This window comes from Apium graveolens, chromosome 6, assembly GCF_009905375.1.
Source record: "Apium graveolens cultivar Ventura chromosome 6, ASM990537v1, whole genome shotgun sequence".
NCBI classification, from domain to species: Eukaryota; Viridiplantae; Streptophyta; class Magnoliopsida; order Apiales; family Apiaceae; genus Apium; species Apium graveolens.
This window is the reverse complement of record NC_133652.1, coordinates 282,017,922-282,031,912: the sequence shown is the minus strand read 5'-3', so window position 1 is coordinate 282,031,912 and position 13,991 is coordinate 282,017,922. Positions and strand designations below refer to the sequence as shown.

The following is a 13,991-nucleotide window of genomic DNA, read 5'->3' as shown; positions in this document are numbered from 1 at the left end:
CAAAATAATCTGTAGACTGCATGGTTACGACGAAGGCCAGTGATGGACTGGACCCTTAGGACCAGAGATGGTTGGACCCTTAATTACGAAGACCATAGTACCTGGGTACCTTATATGTTGGGGGGTCTATACAGATGGATATAGATCTGCACTATAGCCTGACTGATCAGCAGGGTATAGTGCATATGTTGGTTCTAATATCCACTCTAATTTATCGTTGATCTCCATTAACGGAATTCCTTCCTGGAAAGTTTATGATTATAAAACCAAATAAAGATTTAATTCAAGAGGTGAATCAGTGAAACGTTAACTATTCTTTTACAGAGAAATGTGATTTATGATTAAAGGCCAATGTGGGCCGATTTTTTATTCGCTCAACTGTTTTAAATAAATAAAAATGTTTTTGAAATCATTTAAAGATTGTATCCAGAGGTTTCTTTGATATGATATTTGGAAACCTATTATAATACTTGCTTTATGAATTCTTATTTCTTTCAGTATTAATGAGGACAAAAGTAAATAGCTCTTAATATACAGCATAATTAGAGAGATCCCAGCTAAAGGAAGTGGGAGATATCAGAGTGAATAAGATGAGAAAGTTAGTAAAGAGATGTCAAAATATTATTTAGTTATAAATTTTAGAAGGTTAGATTCTTGTTTCATACCATAACCTGTAAATAATCCGGAATTGCGGGGTTATCTGTACATATTTATTTTAATATATACGTATATATTGTTGAAAGTTATTTTATACCTTTTATACATAGGATATACGGCTTATACATGGGAAGACCCAATATATTTGAGCCTGCGTGATTCCCTTTGGGTAGTAAGGAATTACTTATGTAAATACGTGTATGTTGATATGTGGGAAAAGGATGAATCTGAGTAAATACTCGATTCCTGGATTAGGTTTGCTTGGGTCTATGAACCTGGATGGATAGGTTCGTATGAAAATACGAGTCTATAAGATTTCCGCAGGTGCATGCTGATCCAAGGAAAGCTGAGATAGTGTAGATCCTATGAAGTTTTGCATAAGTATAGTCAGAGTGCGAGGTACTTGCACAGGGAATAGGGGCTTGCGGGGAAGATATTAAGTTCAAGGACTTACGAAGATGTAAGTTCAGGTTTAAATATGAACCTTGGGATAGAAATTGGAATTAGAATTGGAGTGGGAAATAGAGGTAGTCATAAGACTATAGAAGATAAGTAAATAAAATGATAAGAGGTAATCCTGATCTATTCTAATGTTTAAGTTATTTCATTAAAAAAAGTATGTTTGCATGCATAAAATAAAATAAATAAATTATTAGATTAGTCTTTCCGAGCAATGGTAAGTAAGCAAGCTTTGATATAATGTTACATGATCGGTTCGTAGCATAACTTCAGCTTAGGGTACAAGACTGTTGTGGTACCTCAATCAAGAAGCTTTATGTGTGAACAAATGATTACCTTAGTCTCTTTTTAATTAGACTAATATAAAACTGGTTTGTATTAAAAGAGGAATTTGAATTCATTTAGCTAATTTTTAAGTTCCATTTAAAATTTGAATAATACAAATATAGGGACCATTGCTAATATAGTAGGTTGAGGTTTTCATGTCAATAAGCTATTTTTAGGTATAACTATACATATGAACCTTAGCAGGATCAAACTTAGAACTCATGTAAGTAGAAAATATCCGGTATGCTATTAAGAAACAAATTATGAAATTCGTACTAAAGGATTTTGTTGGGTGAAATTGCTTGAAGTAAAAAGAATATTTACAAGTTAAGAAAATATTTATGAAATTTTCATTTGGTTTTAATTAAGGTACGTAGATTACATTTAAAAACAAAAATAAAATGTTGAAGAAAAGGTGTGCATGATAGCCATATCATGGTAAGGATTTTGAGTTTATTATTGGTCATCTATTCTTTAGCTATTTTATGGATAAAAGTTCACTTTATAATTTAAAGGTTAGGTCTAGGAAACTTTCCTTTAGGGAAGGTATGTATAATGACCTGAACCCGGATACATATTAAGTTGTTATTGATTATAAAGGATAGGTAAGGTAGGATCAAAACCTAGAACTCTAGGCTTTGGTCTCGTTCAACGGGCTTTACTTGGCTAGGGTTGATGAGAATTAGATTAATTATACCACGGTAAAAATCTAAGTCCTTGTGAAGGTCTTTGTACAAACATCCCCCAAGTAAAATCTTATAAGCATTACTTGTATAATTTTCTTAGACTAGTATAAGTGGGGGTTAGTTACAAGACCTAGAAATAAGGTCTGCACCTAGTTTGACTCCTAATAAAGTAATTTTTGGTAGAATATAAAACCTAATGGAGTGGATAGAGTACGTAAAGTGAAATCCGGGCATATGTTATTCAAACTTAGAAAAGAATTGAGGGAATCGTAAGGCTTAGGTTTATATACGTACCTTAGGTTTGCCTTTTGGGTAAAATAGATTACATTGCTTTAAGTTGAGAAATATTTTTTTCCTTAGAATAGGAATATTAAACTCTCTTATAAATTGAATGTCTGACATCTTTTTATGTGTGATAAGAGCAAAGTTCTATGGAGACCACATTTTTTTCGGAGACCTTGAAGACGACCCGTGTTCTGCAATCAAAACACTATGAAGTATATTATTTTGTGAAGTATGTTCTATAAACATCACTAATTCATTAAAATTGTTAAAAATCATTGAAGCTCAATAAGTATAATGTGTATGTTCTGCAATTTGAACAAATATTCTGCAAATTAAACATGTTTCATAGAATAAAACATTTTGTAATGTTCTACATGCAATATGTGTATGATATTAAGATTTTGGATAAATTAATGATCTTTGTAGAACATAATTTCAAAAAATAATATATTTTGCAATGTTTTTATGTAAACTTTAGTTGCAGAACATACGTGGTCTTCGTGGTCTCCAACAAAAACGTGGTCTCAATAGAACTTGACTCTATGTGATAATAACTTATATGTGCTTATATCCAATACATTAGCTGTAATGTACTATATTTATACTGGGTGATTGCTTATGTATGCATATTTGTGATATCTAACATGATGCATGTGGAATATGACATTCTATTATTTGATCGGTTATGAATCATTTTATGTGTTTTATTATATGTTGAGCTACCCAACCTATGGAATTAGCTGCGTATATAGACCGCTAACATGATAGGTTCAAACAAGAGCATGAATCGTAAATGAAAGTCTGATAAAAAGTACGGAAGGACATTACACTTGATAAATTATATCTGCTCTCACAAGACGATTTCCAATGTAGGGTTCAGTGATGTACCTGAACTTGAACGTAAAGCAACGTCACAAAAAAAGAGATAAGTTTTACTCTCATATTTCTATATATTTGGTATCATGCATGATTATTATCCATTTATTAAGTTACTATATCATTTTAGAAAAAGGTTCTCAGTGTGAACCTCATCATTTCAATTGATTGATTATCTATCTTAGATGCGCTAATGTTTATATAATTTCGAGGCATGAAAATTATATGGATTTGAACACAATAGATCATTATATCATGAATATTTACTTACCTCATGCATAAGGTTTAAAATGATATTCAAACTTGCTAGACATACTAGCAACTTGAGGAGGCCTCCGTAGCCCTCCTATGGTCCCTCTTATAGATTTGGACATGCCCCATGATATATATGGACACGGTTTAGAAAAGCCCCATGATATTTGGGCTGTTTGGAGAAGCCACATGGTTTATGGGCATCATTCAAAAAGTACCAGGAAAATTATCTAACACCCTAAGAGGAACATCTGGATGAATGGTTGAGAACATCTGAAAGTTACGACATTATGTCTGAAAGAGTATGTTCACCAAGGTTCTACTTGATTGCTAAGGCGGCTATGGTTTTAGATATATACATACATACAAATTCATTTCCACATGTATATTTCCACTGGCATCTATGCATTATATAGGCTTGAGCTACATTTGTTATATGTGTGAGCAACTTAGCTCATGTTTCTAATCATTTCTTCGAGTCATTTTTATAAGTAAAGATTATGGAAGAGATAAGCAGCATCATAATGGTTGGAGCTTAAGGTGCTATTCAAGAGGGATTCACGTATGAAGATCAACTTCGGAGAAGAAAAGAACATCACAAGGAACAACAGAAAAGGAGGTCAAAGAACAAGGATCTTGGAAGCAATCTCGTTCATGGAAGTATCGGGGGTCGTGTTGAGGTACTCTAGCTTCAGATCCAACTCAAAATTAACGAGCGTGGGATTATGTTAGAAGCTAATGATACACGATGTCGAAGCTATGACTTTCTCAAAGAAAGATAATGGAAAATTGAACCTCGTATTTTTTCCATATCCTATTGCATTTTATACTTCAAGGAACTGAGGAGTAGTTGTTGTGCCCAATATCTTGCATGAGCTTGATTTAAGGCCCATAAAGAAATTTAACCTTGATGAGATGGTTTGGTGCAAGGTTGGCCCAATGATTGATGGTTTGGAGGTATTTATACTAAGGTGCACCGTACCAGTTTAAGTTGGAGCTTATTGAGAGAGGTTTTCCTATCTATATAAAGATGTAGGCCATCATAGGAAGGTAAAGCTGACTAGCAGAGGTTTCACTGGATTCTAGGAAGGCAGGAATGGTTGTGGAAGGTGTTGTTGCCCAGCAGGTGAAGTCTTGGTTAGGCAGGTGATCAGGCTGGAGAGGTACTGGAATAGGCGTACAAGCACACCTCATGGGAAAAATTAGTATTTAACAAGGACTGTACCTCCTAAATCAAAGAGAATACACTCTATCTTCAAGGAGTGTCTTCCTAATGCATTTGAACCACTAAAAACATGGTGATAACTCCTAATTAAAGGATATATACCAGATTTATTGGATAATTACATTTAACTGTAGATAGATTAAGTTTTGAGATACCTACTAGCGCTAGGACACTAGAATCTCACTTGGAAGTGGTTGGATAAACTTTGGACACATGGAATGGCTTATCAAAACGTGGCTTTCCCATCAATTAAAGGAGTCCTGAATCTAAGAACTACATGGGACTTGATTACTATAAACATAGGATATGTAAGCACTTTGCAAGGGTTAGAAAATATTGATTCTTATTTTATTTTACAAGGATCATGTACAAAGTGGAACAATAAGCATCTCTTGGCATCCACCTTAGCCATATAGGCCTTACTCCACCTCACATGCACGAAAATCTTTAAAACTCAGTCCCAAAAACGTCACATATCTCCACCCACTGCGGCAGGCGAACCCGGAACTTTTATACGTATGTGCTAGCTTAAAACTAAATTTGCTTCTACGTATGTAATAGTATAAAGTATTTCGGAATTGATATTGAATTAAATATTCTAAGATATAAATTTTATATACCCAAAATTTTAAACAGTATTATTGAATAATATATATTATATATATATAAAAGTGGCTATATGTTAGTAATAATTTGAAATAAGTGTTATTTAAAATTTAAAATTGAAAGATAAATGCTTTTAACATGTATGAATAGCATATATTGATGTGTTTTAGTTCGATAATATTATACTAATAATAGACCAACGAATTATCTGTAGTTTTGTTTTTATAAAATACTATTAGATATTACAAAAATGAAAAGGAGAAAAATAAACCAACCAAACAAACCATCAAATTTTTAATATTGCGGTTAGAGTTGTCAACGAGCAGATACGCTCACGAACACTTTGGTGTTTAAAAAAAATATATTCGGCTCAAGTTCGGTTCAACTTTTAAACTAGTCGAACATGAACACAACTTTAAGTTTCAATTTTAAATGAGATGAACTAGAGCACAATATAGTTTGGTTCGAAACTTAGCGAACAAGTTCAATTACAATGTTCATCAACAAGTTCGTAAATATAGTTTTTCAATTGGTTCATGAGTATTATGCACGAATATAATCATTAATTAATGTCGTGAATTTATATATGGATTAATACTTATACATGCTCGTAATTATATTGCAAACATACTTATGACAAAATATTTAGTGAATAATTATTTATATATTTATCTATAGATAAATTTGGTAATTCATTTTAATCGAAATATTTTTTTACTAAATTTATAAATTTTTTACATATGTGTGACTTATATTATAATATATGATATATGGTACTTTTGTGACTCTTTTATTAAAATATTATTGATGTATCCAACTAGTAACGTAATTTAATCAAAATTAAAATTCTTAGTTATTTAAATTTATATTTTTAGTTTGCATGGTTATTAAAATTTCAAGTTGATAATTACTTATTATTTTTTTTAAAAAATAACTAATATCAAAATTTTGGGAATTGTGTTTTATCAAAAAAAAAATATTGGTGATATGGGTTAAAAATAAACCCTTAAGACATAAAAAATTTGCATTAATTAGACTTGGAATTGATGTCCAAAACCCAATAGAGACGAGGTTAGTCAAGGCATGTCACAGACCGAAAATGGCAAGTCCTCAATATCCACAAATGAAGGTTGTCCGTCAACAAAGCCTACAAGGCCTAATACAGCTAAAAAACTAGAGATGTGACGTACAACATGGACACTAACTCCTACAAGGAAGGATCTAGAATCCACTTCCTTACATGAGTCCTAATTTCCTTTTAATTAAGAAGACTTGTCCAGCTAATGTCACAACCTTATTGTAACCCTAGACTCATCCACTATATTAATGGCTCTACCCATCATCCTAAAATTATGCTTTGGGGTGATTCTCTACAATATGATAATACGTACACTACAAGAAATTTGCAATCAGACAACACTTGACAAATAATGGTTTAAAAAAAAACCGTCATCCTAAAAAATCATATAACGGTGAATTAAATTTGCAAAAAAAATAGTTGTGTGAGCTCCAAAATAGACAACAGATATCCATTTTTTTTAAACTGTTGTACAAGTTGTATCCTCTCATCGAGTCAGGCAACGGTTTTTTAAATATAGTGTTGTTGTAGATGTTTAACACAACGATTACAAACCATTGTTACTATGTTAATGTATAGGGTTAGAAGATAACGGTTTTAACATTACATTGTGTAATTTAGACAATGGTTTTTTAGAAAGGTTGTCCTCTAAATCATCAAACAACGGAATGAAAACAGTTGTCTGAGAAATTTTAATGGGTACCACGTATTGAGGTGGCAGAACGTGATAGGTGGTAAATCATTCACAAGGATTGCTGAGGTGGTGAAATGAGAGCCCTTTATTGAAATGAGATTTGATATCGGCCGTTAGATCAAAACTTAGATGATATTCTTATACAACGGTTTTATGTTAAAACGAAAGAGTTTCCTTAGTTGGTCTCATACAAGCTTTTAGGTATTACGTTGTGTAATTCACAAAACAATTTTTAAAAGGGTTGTCTTAAAAACCTTCATACAACGGAATAAAACAGTTGTCTGAAATAGTTATTTTATAATTTAAATGGGCACCACTTGATGAGGTGGGAGCGCATGATAGGTTGTAAACATATTACTCGGATTGCTGAAGTGTCACAATGACAGCCCTTGATTGAAATGAGATTAGATATTAGCCGTTAGATTGAAAAAAGCTGATATACTTACACAACGGTTTTATAATAAAAAAAAGCATTGTCTTAGTTTATCTTTACACAATGGTGTTTCAAGGAAACCATTGTAAAAGTATTATTGTATAAAATGAGATTTCTGGTTACAAAGTTCAATTTTTAAATAATTTTTTCGACGATCCAACCGTACGGATGTTAATATATATCAATTTTAGTCATATGAAAAAATTATTAAAAAATTTAAAATTCATCTTGCAAGTCAGGATTAGAAAAATCTAGTAAAAGTATCACTACCAACAACGAGACTTGTTCCTGATTTACAAGATTAATTTTTGAAATGATTTTTTCGATGATCCAACCATACGGATGTTAAGATATATCAATTTTAGTCATATTAAAAAATTATTAAAAAAATTGAAATTCATCTTGCATGTCAGGATTAGAAAAATCTAGTAAAAGTATCGCTCCCGACAATGAAACTCCTTCCTGATTTACAAGATTAATTTTTGAATTGATTTTTTCGACGATCCAACCGTACGGATGTTAAGATATATCAATTTTAGTCATATTAAAAAATCATTAAAAAAATTGAAATTCATCTTGCATGTTAGGATTAGAAAAATCTAGTAAAATTACCCCTCCCGACAACGAGACTCTTTCCTGATTTATAAGACTAATTTTTGAAATGATTTTTTCAACAATCGAACCGTACGAATGTTAAGATATATCAATTTTAGTCATATGAAAAAAATATTAAAAAATTTGAAATTCATCTTGCATGTCAGGATTAGAAAAATCTAGTAAAAGTATCGCTCCGGACAACGAAACTCGTTCCTGATTGACAAGATTAATTTTTGAAATGATTTTTTTGACGATCCAAGCGTATAGATGTTAAGATATATCAATTATAGTCATATGAAAAAATTATTAAAAAATTTGAAATCCATCTTGGATGTCAAGATTAGAAAAATCTAGTAAAAGTACCGCTCCCGACAACGAAACTCGTTTCTGATTTACAAGGTTAATTTTTAAAATGATTTTTTAATGATCCAACCACATGGATGTCAAGATATATCAATTTTAGTCATATTAAAACATTATTAAAAAAATTGAAATTCATCTTGCATGTCAGGATTAGAAAAATCTATTAAAATTACCCCTCCTGACAACGAGACTCATTTCTGATTTATAAGATTAATTTTTGAAATGATTTTTTTGACGATCCAACCGTACAGATGTTAAGATATATTAATTTTAGTCATATAAAAAAATTATTAAAAAATTTGAAATCCATCTTGCATGTCATGATTAGAAAAATCAAGTAATAGTACCGCTCCAGACAACGAGACTCGTTCCTGATTTACAAGATTAATTTTTGAAATGATTTTTTCGACGATCCAACCGTACTGATGTTAAGATATATAAATTATATTCATATTAAAAAATTATTAAAAAAATTGAAATTTATCTTGCATGTCAAGATTAGAAAAATCTAGTAAAATTACCCCTCCCGACAACGAGACTCGTTCCTGATTTATAAGATTAATTTTTTTAATGATTTTTTCAATGATCCAACCATACTGATGTTAAGATATATCAATTTTAGTCATATAAAAAAATTATTAAAAAATTTGAAATCCATCTTGCTTGTCAGGATTAGAAAAATCTAGTAAAAGTACCGCTCCCCACAACGAAATTCGTTCCTGATTTACAAGATTAATTTTTTAAATGATTTTTTCAAAGATCCAACCGTACGGACGGTAAGATATATCAATTTTAGTCATATGAAAAAATTATTAAATAATTTGAAATCCATCTTGGATGTCAGGATTAGAAAAATCTAGAAAAAGTACTGCTCCCGACAACGAAACTCATTCCTGATTTACAAGATTAATTTTTGAAATAATTTTTTCGACGATCCAACCTTACGGATGTTAAGATATATCAAATTTAGTCATATGAAAAAATTATTAAAAAATTTGAAGTCCATCTTGCATGTCAGGATTAGAAAAATCTAGTAAAAGTACCGCTCTGGACAACGAGACTCGTTCCTGATTTACAAGATTAATTTTTGAAATGATTTTTTTGACGATCCAACCGTACGGATGTTAAGATACATCAATTTCAGTCATATGAAAAAATTATTAACAAATTTAAAATTTATCTTGCATGTCCGGATTAAAAAACCTAGTAAAAGTACCGCTCGCGATAACGGGACTCGTTCCCGATTTACAAGATTAATTTTTAAGATATTTTTTTTCGACGATCCAACCGTACGGATTTTAAAATATATCAATTTTAGTCATAAGAAAAAATTATTAAAAAATTTAAAAATTCATCGTACATATCACGATTAGAAAAATCTAATTAAAGTAACACTCCTGACAACGAGACTCATTCCCGATTTACAAGATTAATTTTTAAAATTCTTTTTTTGACAAATATATTTACATTAGTCATTTATAAAAATAAGTAAAAAATATGAAATTTATATTTCTATTGATTTGATCTTAATTAAATGAAAAATTAAATATTTAAAAATTAAATACTTAAAATTTAATTTTTTATTAATATCACACAATATTTTATTTCCCTCCATCGGTCTATTATTTCCCCTGCACAAAATTTGGTTCCCCCCTTAATCTCCCCCTCTTACTTTCAATCTGAGACCTTATCTAAACTTATATCTCCCATTTACCTTTGCTTCACAAATAGGTCTCCGACTTTGTTCTTAATTGATAATTTTTCATTCTCATTGTTCCGCTGTTGGTTAACTTTCTCTATCCCCCTCTCTCTCTCTCCAATTACAAGATAATGATTTACGGCTTCTCTAACAGCTCTCGATAGTGAAGATCTAATTGCTCGCATCTCCCCTCACTCTGCTCTCTACACAAGTTTCCAGGTCATACCAAAGTTTTGAGTTGAAGATTTGGGGTTGTGAGTTGAAAAATTCAAAGAATTACACGTTGGAGTGTAAAGATTGAATTGGGTAAGTTTTAAAAACCAAGTTCTAATTCGGGGTTTCAATTTTGAACCCTATTTTTTTTAATTAGTTGAGGCTTTGAATTTTTAATTAATTTTGAGTAGTCAAGGATTGAGTAATTGGCTGTAATTAGTATATCCCCACTCCACTAGGCTTTTATTTTTTAGCCAGAGAGTGATGTTTGTAGGTCCATTTTGTAGTAATGTTTCAACTACTTGATGTATATTTTTACAGATTTCAAATTGACAGAGCAGTACATGAGACGTAAAGCCAGCTATGCACCAAGCAGAATCATGTTAAACTATCTGCTGACCATTTTTAGAATAGTTCTGTCATTCAATTTACTTTGGCTTTCTTCTTTGATTATTCTTTCTCTTAATGATTAATGGACCAAATTTTTTCCCCTTTGTGTAAGCATGACTTTCAGTTCTTTAATATGCTAAGGCTCAGTGAGCTGTATGAAAAAGAAGTTCAATATCAAATGGTGGGTATACATTGTTGCTTGTAATAAGACGGACTAGCAATATTGTTTTAGCCTTACAATAGTTCTAACTGAAATCATTGCTTTAATAATGCTGTGTAGATAGCTCAGCATAAAAATCAGACAAAAGACTCTGTAGATGTTGATGAATCTGAAGGTTGTGAGCTTCAACTTTTATATGTTTAGTTATAGTTAATCAATCTTATATTGTGGTAACATTCTAATTATTATGATAGATGTGGGCTATCCTTTGACGGTTGCGGTTGAAGAGCAAGAGGAGAAGGAGCAGTTGTTGGAAGAGGTCTATAACCTTTTTATAAAATTTTAATTTTTAATCTAAACCTCCCTCTCTTTACCAAAAACTCAAATGACTGTGATTTTAGGGGTTTTCAACATGGAGCAAGAAAGATTTCAATAGTTTCATAAGGGCTTGTGAGAAGTATGGCCGCAATGATGTCAAAGGTAATGCCTCTAAAATGGAAGTTAAAACAAAAGAAGAGGTTGAGAGATATGGAGAAGTTTTCAAAGAAAGATACAAAGATTTGAATGGTAAGTGCGTTGCTTGTTTTCTACATTGATGATTTTTGTTTAAAAATAACCGTGTATGATTTTCATCATTTGAACACATATCAGTAAAATAAATAAATATCCTGGTGTTCGTAGTAAATATAAATAGGTAATTAGGGTAAGGAATTTTTTCTTACATTCTCTATGCATGCTTTCTTGTAATTTTAGCTGCTATCATCAAGTCCAATGGCGTTGCTAAAATATGTATAATTATTGCAATATTTTGAAATCAAAAAGAGGATTGTGATGATAAAATAGAACTTGTGCTATTAGAGTCCTGAATCCTGATATTCCCTCGTTAAGTATAGGTTAGGAACACAATGTTAAAAAGACTGTTAATTGTTGAATGTTCTGTCTCCAGATAATGAAAGAATCATAAAAAATATTGAAAGCGGTGAGGCTAGAATTTTCCACAAGGATGAGGTTATAAGAACCCTTGGATGGAATTAAAGATCCACTATGGTCAGAAAAAAGGAAAATTGTACAATGAAGAATGTGATTGTTTCATGGTGAGTATATGAAGGATGTTTAGTCTCTTAAGAACTTGATTCTTGTTTACTAGTGAGCAATACTTATATTCTTTTTTTTCTAGTTATGCATGACTCATAAATTTGGGTATGGGAACTGCGATGAGCTTAAAGCAGCATTCCGGACACCACCTTTATATCGCTTTGATTGGTTTATCAAATCATGTACTACCATATAGCTCGTGAGGAGATGTGACACACTCATTCGGTTGGTGGAAAAAGAAAACCAAGAGTTTGATGAGAGGGAGAGGCAGGCTCGAAAAGAGAAGAAACTTGCAAAGGGTAAATAACAAAACACCTCCAGTTTACTCCTTTAACGCAGTCTAGCATGGGTTGTTATTGTTGGCTGTATTACTAGTGATTTTTTTTTTTTGCGATTGCGCCTCTAAAGCAGAAGAAACTTGCAAAGATTAAGTAACAAAACACCTCCAGTTTACTCCTTTAACACAGTGTAGCATGATTTGGGGTATTTAGTAGTTCATCTATTATTGGTTGTATTACAAGTGATTTTTTCTTGGTTTGAGATTGCGCCTCTAAAATACCAAATAAACTTTGTATTTGTCAGAATCATGAGCATTTCACTAGCCTTATCATTTAGTTCCCGACAATTTTTTATGAACTTTGTTTTCTCAATTTCTTTTATGCCAGAATCTGACACCTTCAAAGCAGTTTGTGGCAAGGCAGACTGTTGAAAGCCCACCTTCTAGTATCAAGAAGAGGAAATAACTTTTGTGACCTTGGTATGTGTTTTTATAGCTTTCTTCTTGAATTTGTGGAGTTTTTGTAAGGGCTATTCTTATGGAACCATATTTGTTGTTTTCAGGAAGAGTTGAACTGGAACAATTTTCCTAGACTCTGTTGCTGACAAACCAAAACCAATTTCTTAAGATAATGCCTTCAAATCCGTGAATCTGTTGATTTATTTGCATTCCATTTCTTTAACTTCATTTATTTGTAATGTGTATATGGTTGCAAATGTGTCATGATACTGCAAAGGTAAGGAGCAAAATGATTTAAGCAAGCTCTAAGGTTAGATTCAAGAGGGAATTCGATGGCACTCGATGGCAAAATGAGCATGTTTAGAAATAGATTTTAAGTTATAGTTGTAATTCTTGTAGAGAACCTTTGTATTGTAAATTTAATTTCAATTCTGAAATAACAATTGAATTATTATAATATCATTTTATTTTAAAATTGATGTATTTTTAAATAATGAGATTAATTTTATAAACAGTTGTGTGAAACCCACTAAAAAATGATAAAAACCGTTGTATGTCTCACTGCACATATTTTTTTAAAAAAACACTGTTGTCTTTTAATATTGTTTGCAATGGATTAAATCTTTTACACCATTGTCTTTTAAACAAAAAACATTCATGACAACGGTTTTAACTAGTTAAAAGAAGTTTATAAACTGTTGTTTATGAAAATATCGAATGAGTAAACAATAATGGTTTTTCTACAAAACCGTTGTTGTTAAGTTACGTAGACAATAGTTGAATAAAGAAACAGTTATTTAAAAAATTTCCTAACAATGGTTAATATAGAGTACCCATTATGAATTCTTGATTGTAATCAGTGTTGTTGAATCTCGCTTATTACAAGTGTATAAACAAGCGTTGTCCAACCTTTGATCACACGAGTGTTGGATAGACAACGGAAACTCTACCTTTCACACAAGGGCAAAAAAACAGTTGTATGATTGCAAATATGTTGTACTGGTAGGCTTCATGCCAGGAGAGGCAACCATTAAAACTCGAAACTCAAAAACCATTATATTAAACACTAACAAAGCCATGATTTGTATTCCACAACAATTCGAATTATGAGAACATTTCAGAGCAGTACTCTACTTCATTTTGGTTTTAAGTCAAATCAA

General features: G+C 31.4%; 2 long non-coding RNA genes across 2 annotated transcripts; both read left to right on the top strand.

Moving 5' to 3' along the window:
• Positions 1-10,277: 10,277 nt before the first annotated feature.
• LOC141664395 (uncharacterized) lies at positions 10,278-11,546 on the top strand. The gene is made up of 3 exons (XR_012552004.1): positions 10,278-10,543; positions 11,255-11,319; positions 11,402-11,546. It is a non-coding gene; the product is annotated as an uncharacterized LOC141664395 (long non-coding RNA).
• A 430-nt stretch (positions 11,547-11,976) lies between these two features.
• Positions 11,977-13,150, top strand: LOC141664304 (uncharacterized). The gene is made up of 4 exons (XR_012551953.1): positions 11,977-12,094; positions 12,178-12,394; positions 12,761-12,852; positions 12,936-13,150. It is a non-coding gene; the product is annotated as an uncharacterized LOC141664304 (long non-coding RNA).
• Positions 13,151-13,991: the final 841 nt, after the last annotated feature.